The 12,013-nt window shown below is 53.6% G+C and overlaps 1 protein-coding gene across 2 annotated transcripts in view; it reads right to left on the bottom strand.

Moving 5' to 3' along the window:
* The window catches only part of BDP1 (BDP1 general transcription factor IIIB subunit), a 184,713-nt gene that overhangs the window by 48,706 nt on the left and 123,994 nt on the right, over window positions 1-12,013 (bottom strand). The window lies entirely within an intron of this gene.

Here is a 12,013-nt window from a genome sequence, read left to right on the forward strand (position 1 = left end):
AGACTGGTACACAGATTAAACACTCTCATACAAGGGAGACGGAGACCAGTGACCAGGGAAACCAACCCAGAGAAGCCAGGGGTGTCAGGGCGGGTGCCCTGTGGACTTTGAAGAAAGAGTTAACAAAGGTAAGTTTTGCCATAACTAATTTTCTTCTTCAGGGTCCATAGGGATCCACAGGGATACCTTGGGGATGTCCCAAAGCAGTATTCAAGGGCGCAGACGCTTCTGAGCTGACAGGAGAATCCGGTGCACAAAGGAAGCATCCTGAGAGGCAAATGTGTCAAACACATAGAAGCGCAGAAAGGTGTGGACAGAGGACCACGTGGCCGATTTACAAAGCTGTTCAGCTGAGGCACCACGGCGAGCTGCCCACAAAGGTCCCACAGAGCGAGTGGAATGAGCAGTGATGGTAGCTGGCACAGGGAGACAGAGTGCAAGTAAGCCTGAGAGATAGCCATACGAATTCATCTGGCCAGGGTCTGTTTGTTAGCAGGCCAGCCCTTCTTATGGAATCCATAGAGGACAAATAGAGAATCTGATTTCCTAAAGGAATTAGTACGGTCCACATAGATTCTGAGGGCACGGATGACATACAAGGAAGCCTCCCCAGCCAAAACATTGGGTAAACAGGCCGGGACTACAATTTTCTCATTGATATGGAATTTAGAGACCACCTTGGGAAGAAAACCAGGGCGAGTACGAAGAACCGCCCTATCTGGATAAAAAATCAGAAGGAAGGGGGGCGACGAGACAGTGCCCCCAAGTCTGACAAACTTCGGGGAGAAGCAATAGCCAAAAGAAAGATCGTGATAGCTGTTAATCATTCGAGATCCACCGATTCCAGGGGTTCAAACCGAGGGCCCTGCAGAGCCACAGACAAAACCTAAGGGGCCACCGAAGCGACAAAGGGAGGTTGAATGCGGAGACCCACCCTGTATAAAGGTGTGAACATCTGGTAATGTAACAATCTTGCGTTGGAACCAAATAGACAAAGCAAAGACAACAAGAAATATGGTAAGAACTTACCTTTGTTATCTCTGTTTCTACGAGGTCCACAGGGTTGACCTTGGGGTATAGCTGGATCTGGATCCACGGGCACCATGCAGTTAAAGCTTTGCTGCTCCCAGGATGCACTTGGGTCCGTCCTCCTCTATACCCCGCCCCCGAGCCACAGGCACCTCAGTTGGTAAGCAGCCAAGGCCGGAGGAGGAGACTAAACAGAGAGAAGGAAGACTGGAACACACAAGAAACCATACTCACAGAAATGGGAGACGGAAAACCGGTGACCAGCCACACAGCCCATTTGAAGCCAGGTGCGTCAGGGCGGGCGCCCTGTGGACCCTATGGACTTCGTAGAAACAGAGATAAAGGTAAGTTCTTACCATATCTCTTGTTTTCTACTTCAGGGTCCATAGGGGGTCCACAGGGTTGACCTTGGGGATGTCCCAAAGCAGTTCAACTAAGGGCGGGGACGCTCCTGTGCTAAAAGGAGCACCGGGCGCCCGAAGGAAGCATCCTGAGAGGCGAAGGTGTCAAACGCATAGAACCTCAAAAACGTTTGAATTGTAGATCAAGTGGCCGCCTTACACAGCTGAACAGCAGAGGCGCCACGTCTAGCAGCCCAAGAGGGACCCACAGAACGAGTGGAATGAGCTTTAACAGAGGCTGGCACAGGTAAACCCTCCTGCGCATAAGCCTCACAAATAACTGAACGAAGCCAACGGGCTAACGTTTGCTTGTTGGCAGGCCAACCCCTCTTGTGAAAACCGAAGAGGACAAACAATGAATCCGACTTCCTAACCGAAACAGTCCGGTCCACATAGATTCTAAGTGCCCGGACTACATCTAAGGAAGCCTCACCAGCTGAAAGATCAGGTGACTGAAAAGCTGGCACGACAAGCTCCTGATTAATGTGGAACTTGGAGACCACTTTGGGCAAATATTCAGGACGAGTGCGGAGCACCGCTCTGTCCTGGTGAAAAATCAGAAATGGGGGGCGACAGGAAAGCGCCCCCAACTCTGACACCCTCCTGGCAGAAGCAATTGCCAGGAGAAAAACGGTCTTGAACGTCAGCCACTTGAGGTCCACTGACTCAAGAGGCTCAAAAAGAGGACCCTGCAAGACCCGTAGCACCACCGCCAAGTCCCAAGGAGCCACAGGAGGCACAAAGGGAGGCTGGATCCTGAGAACACCCTGGAAAAAAGTGTGAACATCCGGCAATGTAGCAATCCGTCGCTGAAACCACACGGACAAAGCAGACACATGAACCTTCAGAGAGGCCAGGCGTAAGCCGAGGTCCAAACCTGATTGAAGGAACTCCAAGATTCTGGAAACCCGGAACACCTGAGGATCATAGTTTCTGGATTCACACCACTGAAAATAAGTGCGCCACACCCTGTGGTAAATCCGTACGGAAGCAGGCTTGCGTGCCCTAAGCATGGTACCAATGACCGAACTGGAGAAATCCCTAGACCTCAAAACGGCTGTTTCAAGAGCCACGCCGTCAAAGACAGCCGACCCAGATCCGGGTAAAGGCAGGGCCCTTGAGACAACAGGTCCCGACGCTGAGGGAGAAGGTACGGAGCGTCGATGGAGAGGCACCTCAGATCGGAGTACCAAGGACGTCTGTGCCACGCCGGAGCCACCAGCACGAGCGTACCGCCGTCCTGCTTGAATTTCCGCAGAACCCGAGAAGTAGGGATATCGGAGGAAACAGATACGCCAGGTGAAACGTCCATTTCACCGACAGTGCGTCTACCAGACTGGCGCCTGCGTCTCTTGTCCTTGACCCGTAAACGGACAACTTGTGATTGTGACGGGAGGCCATCAAGTCCAGCTCCGGCAGCCCCCACCTGTCCACGAGTAGCTGAAACACCTCTGGGTGAAGCGACCATTCCCCGGGATGCACGTCGTGACGGCTGAGGAAGTCCGCCTCCCAATTGAGGACTCCGGGAATGAAGACTGCCGAGATCGCTGGAATGTGACACTCCGCCCAAGCAAGGATGCGAGATACCTCTGACATCGCTGCCCGACTGTGAGTTCCTCCTTGGTGGTTGATATATGCCAACGTGGTGGCGTTGTCGGACTGCACCTGAACCGCCCTTCCGTGAAGAGCGGGACCGGACTGCTGCAGGGCCCTGTATACTGCCCGCAGTTCCAGAATGTTGATGGGAAGAAGAGCTTCTTCCGCAGACCAACGACCCTGAAGTGACAACGAGCCGATCACTGCCCCCCAACCCCGAAGACTGGCATCCGTCGTGAGCACGACCCAGTCCGGGATCCAAAAGGGGCGCCCCTCGACCAGATGAGCTGTCTGAAGCCACCAAACCAAAGCCTGCCGAACCTCCGGGGACAACTCCAGCAACTGAGAGTGGATCCGGTGAGGTAACCCGTTCCATTCCGATAGAATCAGCCCCTGCAGGGGCCGGGAATGGAACTGGGCAAATTCCACCATGTCGAATGTTGACACCATGGAGCCCAGAACTCTCATAGCTGAATGGACCGACAGGCGGCAACTACTCTGGCAACTGTGTATCCGCAGCTGCAGGGAGGAGACATTCTCCGGGGTCAGGAAGATCCTTTGCTGATGAGAATCCAGCAGGGCTCCCAAATGAACCATCCGCTGAGATGGAATCAGGGAGGACTTTTTCCAATTTATTAGCCACCCGTGCGCTTGCAGGCAAGCGATCGTCAGGTGGAGATGTTGAAGCAGTACCTCCAGGGAGCTCGCCAGCAACAGGAGGTCGTCCAGGTACGGCAGCAGCCGGACATTCTGGTTCCGAAGATGTGCGGCCATGACCGCCATAATCTTCGTGAACACCCTCGGTGCCGTGGAGAGACCAAAGGGGAGCGCCCGGAACTGATAGTGGTGTTGAAGGATAGCGAACCTCAGATACCGCTGGTGCGAAGGTGCTATCGGAACATGGAGGTAGGCATTCTGGATATCCAGGGGCACCATGTAATCCCCCGGTTCCATTGCCAGAATGATGGAACGTAACGTTTCCATCCTGAACTTGGGAACTCTGAGGAATTTGTTCAGAGACTTCAAGTTGAGGATAGGGCGATGAGAACCATTGGGTTTCCGCACCAGAAACAGAGAAGAATAGTACCCCGTCCCTCGTTGTAATTGAGGAACGGGAACAATGACCCCTGCTTTCAGCAAGGACTCTATAGCTTCCTGAATCTGTAAAGTCTTAGTCGTATCCTGAGAAGGACTCGTGCAGAAAAACTGGTGGTGCGGTCTGTGCCGAAAAGACCAGGCGTACCCCTGGGAGACCACTTCTCGAACCCATGCATCCGTGGTGGTATTGTGCCAGCACTAGAGGGAGGCCCGTCCCATCAGGCAGAAGGTTTATCTTCCTGCTTGGAAGAAGGGCGCCTGGCACTCCAGGCCTGCTTCTTGGGCTTAGAAGCGGCCTTGGTCGTCGACTGCCTCGGGAAGGACTGACCTTTGGCCTTGCGCTGAACCCGAAAGGACCGAAAGGTAGAGCTCCGAACCTTGGTAGGTGCAGAAGCCGAAGGCAGGAAGGCTGATTTAGATTTAGCCAGAGTGTCCACAATTTTGTCCAAGTCTGGACCAAAAAGCAACTCCCCATTAAAAATTTTTGGAGTCAGCGTCAGCTCTCCAAGACCTCAGCCACAAGGACCGACGTGCCGACACCGCTGCAGCCGACACCCGAGAGGTCAGCAGGCTTGCATCTAACGATGCTTCCCCAATGTAGGAAGCCGCATCCCTCATTTGACCTATCAACGCTCTCTGGATCTCCGGAGCATCCTCCGGAAAGGTATCCTCCAAAGCGTTGGCCCAGCCCTCGATGGCCTTAGCCACCCAAGAGATGGCCATGGACGGATGGGCCACCGCCCCAGAGAGAGAGTAGATAGACTTCAAACAAGTCTCCACTTTCCTGTCCGTGGGATCCTTCAGGGAGGAGATCGACGGCAAAGGCAGCGTAGCGCTCTTAATTAAGCGGGTAACGTGGGAATCCACCGCAGGCGGAGTTTCCCACTTCCTGCAATGAGCCTCCGGAAACGGATAGTTCGAAGCCAACCGCTTCTGCGGTTGGAACCTCTTGCTGGGCAACTGCCAGGCCCCCGCCATATGATCCGTTAACTGGTCGGACAGGGGAAAAACCGTCGAAGCTACTTTGGCCTTCTTAAAATTTGGGTACTTTGACCTGGGGGCCGGCACATCCTCCTCAATATGAAGGATGGCCCACACCGCCCTAACCAATGCCGGCACATTAATGGAAGACTTAGCCTCCACCTCCTGGGCCCCGGCATCCGAGTCAGAGTCCTCATGCATCTCCCCGTCATCCGAAGACACGTCCGTGAACTGAGCCGCCAGTGAAGCCGGAACGGGTCGCTTGGACGCCCGTGGGGGCAAATCACTGTGTAACATAGATTGAAAGGTCGATGACGAAGCCACCAGGCTCTGAACAGAGCTGGAAAGGACGTCCACTCAGGGAGGGGGTACCGCCCGAGGATACCCCTGAAAAGGTACCATCGACTGCTGCGGCACCGTGGGGGATTGCACGTATACAGGCAAACCTGCATAAGGACCCACAGTCTGAGACCAGAGAGGAGACTGCACCAGACGCGTCACACCCGGGGAACGGGGGATGGTAGGCTGGGGCAACACCCTAGAAGGGGCCGCAGTCGGGACCACAAGTCGGTCCGCGATCGAAGCCAGCACTTGCGTAAACATCGCCCACGGAGGATCCTGCGCCACCGGGGGTTTAGAAGGTCCAGGTACCAACTGGCACCGCCCGTACAGACCAACCTGAGACAAATCCGCCCCATCAACTCGGCAGGAAACAACACAGGAGCCACAGAGCGCTCATTCTCATCAGACATGACACAAACTTTTTGCAAAAAAAAAGTGTATCACCGAAACGAGCTAAGGCGTATAACACCAACGCACTCCCAAGCATGCAACACAAACAGCCCACAAACTGGTACTGAGTAGCACACCGCAGTATGTGACGGACCTCACAAATACGTAGAGTTATAGAAGTGAGGTTACACAGAAAGAACACCCCTATCCCACGCACCTGCGGGCCGTAGGAGAAGGAAAGGGATAGATAAAAAGCTGACAGTAAGTAGAAATAAGCACAGACAGCAGCACTAGCAAAAGTCACATACCATGCAGAGAAGATAATACTCACTGCACTTTCCGCTACAATCAACCTCCCAGATTCAGTGTCTGGGAGGGCTATAGCGCTGCGAACACTGTCCTGATCAGGGGAGAGGTACGCAGGGGGACTGGTCCACTGGAAGCCTGCCTGGGAGCTCTGCGATGCTGCCTGAAGATGGCCGCCGGAGAGCACTGAGGAGGAGTGGCCAGGAGATAACAGCCCAGCGACGCCAGCACGCATGAGAGAAGGCGCGCTGGGCTGAGGGGAGGAGCGGTAAAGCAGGGAAGGCTGCCTCCCCTGCTAGTATTAAACCCCCAGGGAAGCCGGTTCCCCGCTGGTCTTACACCCTGGAGGTCAGCAGACACGCAGGGTATGCCACATAGGGGGGGAGCCCGCCGCCGCTACTAGCGCCGCCGGTCTGTCCCCAGAGACCGGCGACATGAAGACTGCACACGGCTTACCTGGCCCCTTGAGTCCGGCAGCAGTCAGTGGGAGCTCCCGGAGCCACGCTAGCACTGACTCCGGGGTCCCGCTGCGATCCCCGGATCAGTACCGGCGTCGCAGCGCCAGCGGGGCTGTTGGAGCGGCAGTGTGGACGTCCAGAAGGACAGTCTGATGCTGCCGCTCAGAAGATAAATAAATAAAATCTTTTTTTAAAAAAAGATAAAAATAATAATAAACCTTAGGGGCTGCTTATGCAGCCCCACTGCGCAGGGTGACCCGACTCCGGCCGGGCACCAACTAAAACTGAGGTGCCTGTGGCTCGGGGGCGGGGTATAGAGGAGGACGGACCCAAGTGCATCCTGGGAGCAGCAAAGCTTTAACTGCGTGGTGCCCGTGGATCCAGATCCAGCTATACCCCAAGGTCAACCCTGTGGACCCCCTATGGACCCTGAAGTAGAAATGAACTTTAAGTGAGGCCAGGCGAAGTCCAAGTTCCAGTCCAGCCTGAAGGAAGGCAAGGATTCTAGAGACCCGAAAAATTTGCGGGTCATAACGTCTGAGACTACACAACTGAAAGTAAGCATGCCACACTCTGTGATAAGATTCAGGCAGAAGCTGGTTTATGCGCCCTGAGCATAGTCTGTACTACAGCAGGAGAGAATCCCTTAGATCCTAAGAGGGATGTCTCAAGAGCCACGCCGTCAAAGCTAGACGACCCAAGTCCAGGTGTAGGCAAGGACCCTGAAACAAGAGATCCGGCCGTTGAGGCAGCAAAAGAGGAGTATCGATGGACAGGATCTGAAGGTCTGAGTACGAATGTTGTCTGGGCCATGCTGGAGCCACCAGCAGGACCATGCTAATAGCAAGAGGTCATCCAGGTATGGTAGCAGTCCGACTCCTTGACAACGGAGATAAGCTGCCACGACCGCCTTAAGTTTGGTAAAGAGCTGTGGAAAAGTAGAAAGTCTAAAGGCAGAGCCTGGAACTGAAAATGTTGTCATTGAACAGCAAATCTGAGAAATTTCTGGTGAGAAGGCGCTATAGGTATATGAAGGTAAGCGTCCTGAATGTCCAATCACACCATAAAGTCTCTCGGTTCCATAGCTAGCACTATAGAACGCAGGTTCCCATCCGAAACCTGGGCACCCTGAAACTTGTTCAGGGATTCAAGATTGAGAATAGGATGGTAAGCCCCATTCGGCTTCTGAACTAGAAACAAGGTGGAACAACAACCGGTCCATCTCTGAGATAGAGGGACCGGAACTATCACACCCACCTGCAGTAATGAATGAATAGCCTGTTGTATAAGCAGGGTTTGATTGGGTCCGGGGGAGGGCCCATGTGGAAAAACTGGTGGGGTGGTCTTCTTAGGAAAGTGAGGGTGTACCTGTAAGAGACCACTTCCTGTACCCAAGCGTTTGAGGTGATCTGAGTCCGGCGCTGGGCAAAGAAAAGTCGTCGGCCTCCTACCCTGGGAGCCCCTAGAGGGCCCACCCCGTCAGGCAGATGGTTTATCCTCTGATTTTGCAGCAGGACGGAGGGTGGCCCAGGCCTGCTTGGGCCTAGGTTTGGCTGACTTAGAGGAAGCCTGCTGTCGAGGAAAGGACTGGTCCCTAGGTTTACCTTGGGGGTGAAACCCTCTAAAGGATATTGTCCATTTAGCAGCTGGAGCAGAAGGCAGAAAAGCAGTCTTAGAGGCCGCCAAAGAAGTGACAATCTTATCCAAGTCAGGGCCAAAAAGAATGTCCCCATTGTAAGGGAGTGATTTCAAGGCCTTTTTAGAGACTGCATCTGCCTTCCAGGACCGTAGCCACAGAGAGCGACGGACAGACGACGACATGGACGATATTCTGGAGGTTAAAAGACTTACGTCCAGTGCAGCATCCCCTATGTAGGAGGCTGCGTCCCTAATGTGGCCACAAGGGAAATCATGTCCTGAGAGGCGTCCTCAGGGAAGAGCTCCTCGAGGGCATCTGTCCAGCCTTCAATTGCCGTGGCTACCCAAGCAATAGCCATGGATGGGCGAGCAGAGGCTTCTGAAAGGGAATATATATACATTTCAGACCTGCTTCTACCTTTTCATCTTTTGTTTCTTAAACAGAGGGTGTTTAGACTTTGGAGCGGGTTCATCAACTTCTATGTGAAGTATATTGGTACATACACACGGTCAAATTTTCTGTCAGATCTGAACGATAAAGATTTTAAAAATCGTTCAATTGTTCATATCTGAAAGAAAATCTGACATGTGAGCCTGCAACGATGAACGATGTGCGTTTCCCGTTTGTCAGATAACGATATCTGACATGTGATGTGTTTGCAGTCAGATTTGGACGATTCCATTCATTTTAATACAGTCTAATATCGTTCAAATCGTTGGTAAAATCGTTGTAACGAGCGTGGACTGAGAGGAAACCTACAGGACGTTTATATTTACTTGATAGTAATTCTCATCCTGTAAAATATTTTTAACAGCCATGGATACTATCATTTCTAGGGTAGCGGGCAGAGGAGGTACTAGTATAGTCTGTACCTGTTGTGGCAACCCCATAGGGGGAATTACAGCCTGTACATGCTGTGGCAACCCTATCAAAGGAACTACTGCCGGGACAGTTAGGCGGTCCACAAGTGAATTTAGCACCTGAGTAAAGGAAGCCCAAGGGGGCTCCTGGACAGGCGCTGGGGGAGCTGATGGGCCAGGTGTGTCATAACAGACAGCACAGAGTCGCTCTTGGATTAAATCTTCTTCAATCACTCCTGCTGCACATGACTCACATGAGAGTAATGAGTGCAGCAGCTACTCTGTTACCCTTACCTGTGTTAGACATATTGCAGAGTAAAATAGCACAACAGTATGTTGATTACACAGGGGGGGGGGGGGGGGGGGGAGTAAGTAAGGGAAATAAACAGTTCAAGTCGGAGTTGTAGAACTTTAGCCCATATATGCAGAGCCGGCCCTAGCCAATTCGGTACCCTAGGCAAAATTTTGGCTGATGCCCCCTAGCATATGTGTATGTATGTATGTATGCATGTATACACACACATATATATATATATATATATATATACACACACACACACATACACGTAGTAAAAGGGCGGCACCCCACCTTGCAGTTCCACCAGTCCCATTCCCCCAGACCTAGTGAGTGTCTCAGCCCCATTCCCCCAGACCTAGTGTGTGTCTCAGCCCCATTCCCTTAGAACCAGTGTGTCTCTCGTCACCATTCCCCCACTGCGTCAGCCTCATTCTCCCCCCAGCCCCAGGGTGTGTCAGCTTCATTTTCCCCTCCAGCATGTTTCCCAGCCCTAGTATGTCAGCCTCTTTCCCCCAACCCCCAGCATATCAGCCTCTTTCTCCCCCCAAGTCCCAGAGTGTCTCAGCCTTGCCTTCCCCCCCAGCCCCAGTGTGTCTCAGCCTTCTCCCCCCCAGCCCCAGTGCATGTCTCAGCCTCCCCCCCTAGCCCCAGTGCGTCCCAGCCTTCCCCCTCCAGCCCCAGTGTGTCTCAGCCCCCCCCAGCCCCAGTGCGTGTCTCAGCCACCCCCCCAGCTCCAGTGCATGTCTCAGCCTTCCCAGCCCCAGTGTGTCTCAGCCCCCCCCAGCCCCAGTGCGTGTCTCAGCCCCCCCCCAGCCCAAGTGCGGGTCTCAGCCTTCCCAACCCCAGTGCGTGTCTCAGCCTTCCCAGCCCCCAGCGCGTGTCTCAACCTTCCCAGCCACCAGCGCGTGTCTCAACCTTCCCCCCCCAGCCCCAGTGCGTGTCTCAACCTTCCCCCCCCAGCCCCAGTGCGTGTCTCAACCTCCCCCCCCCCAGCCCCAGTGTGTGTCTCAACCTCCCCCAGCCCCAGTGAGTGTCTCAACCTTCCCCCCCCCCCCCCCCAGCCCCAGTGCGTGTCTCATCCTCCCTGCCCCAGAGCCGCCACTTACCTTGGCTGCTTCTTCTCCACGGCTCCTCTCGATCCTCTCCTTCAAACAGCCCTACCTCTTGTTATGACACGACGCGCATGACGTCACGCGCGCCATGTCATAACAAGGAGCCGGGCCGCGGCGGGGGGTTGCTGTTATGTTGGTGGAGCCGGAGCGGCCGAAGCGGGTCCGCTCCGACTCCAACCATTTAAATAATGGGGACCGGGTCGGAATGAGCTTCTATTCAGAAGCTCATTCTGACCGGTCAAAGTCACCTGACAGGTGCGCTGCCAGGTCGGAGCTAAGCTCCGATCGCAGCAGCGCCAGAGCCTTGAATGCCCCCCCTAGGCATAAGCTTATTATGCCTATGCCTAGGGCCGGCTCTGCATATATGGCACTATGTGTAGTGCAACTGCCCCAGTATATACGACAACTTCACAACTGCAGTGAGAAATGAAGTATATATGGTCCCAGAATACACCGGTATTGCAAGCAACCCAGAGAGAAAGAAAGTGATAGTCAAAGTTTGACAGTATAGGAAATATGAAACAGACACACAGCACTAGCAGATTGCATACAATGCAGAAAATTAACTGCACAATTGGCACTAAATACAACTACTCAGACTGTAATCTCTGGTAGGCTATAGCGCTACGTAACCTGGCTCCAGGGAGAGGTATGTAGAGGGACCCTGCGTTCCCGGAGAGAGCTGTGGCTGGGCTGAGAAGATGGCCGCCGAAGATCTGAGGGGGCGTGGCCGGATAGGAAATGCAGCTCAGAGCAGTGTAGACCTCTGCGGAATGGCGCCCTGAGCAGGGGGAGGGGCCGCTTAAACAGGGAAGGCTGGCCTCCCCTGGCTGATTATTGACCCCAGGGACGCTGGTTTCCCGCTCCATGTTTACCCTGGTGGTCTTAGTGGAGCATGCGGACTTCCCCGGTGTACACACTCCGCGTCCTCCGGTCTGACCCCTGAAACCAGAGGAAAGACTGCCCGTGCGCGGGTTACCGCAAGCAGAAACCCGCCTTACCTGTCCCCTGTGCCTTATAAAAGGCCCGGCAGTCCCCTACAAAATATAAAAGGCCCGGCAGTCCCCTACAAAATATAAAAGGCCAGGCAGTGCCCTACAAAATATAAAAGGCCAGGCAGTGCCCTACAAAATATAAAAGGCCAGGCAGTGCCCTACAAAATATAAAAGGCCAGGCAGTGCCCTACAAAATATAAAAGGCCAGGCAGTGCCCTACAAAATATAAAAAGCCAGGCAGTGCCCTACAAAATATAAAAGGCCAGGCAGTGCCCTACAAAATATAAAAGGCCAGGCAGTGCAACAATAAAAAATATAAACGGCCAGGCAGTGCAAAAATACAAAGGAAAGAGCTACAAACCTACACTGAAACCCGATTATAACACCACCAGCATTTTCTCAGAACGGGAAGTGTGGCTTTAGCAGCCCTAATAGCACAGCCTTATACAACAGTGTATTGGTCCTGGCCTAAGAAACGGAGCACAGACTGTCATGGAGTATTGGTACT

The sequence above is a fragment of the Taudactylus pleione genome, unplaced genomic scaffold (assembly GCF_031769625.1).
Source record: "Taudactylus pleione unplaced genomic scaffold, aTauple2 ptg000333l, whole genome shotgun sequence".
Classification (NCBI taxonomy): Eukaryota; Metazoa; Chordata; class Amphibia; order Anura; family Myobatrachidae; genus Taudactylus; species Taudactylus pleione.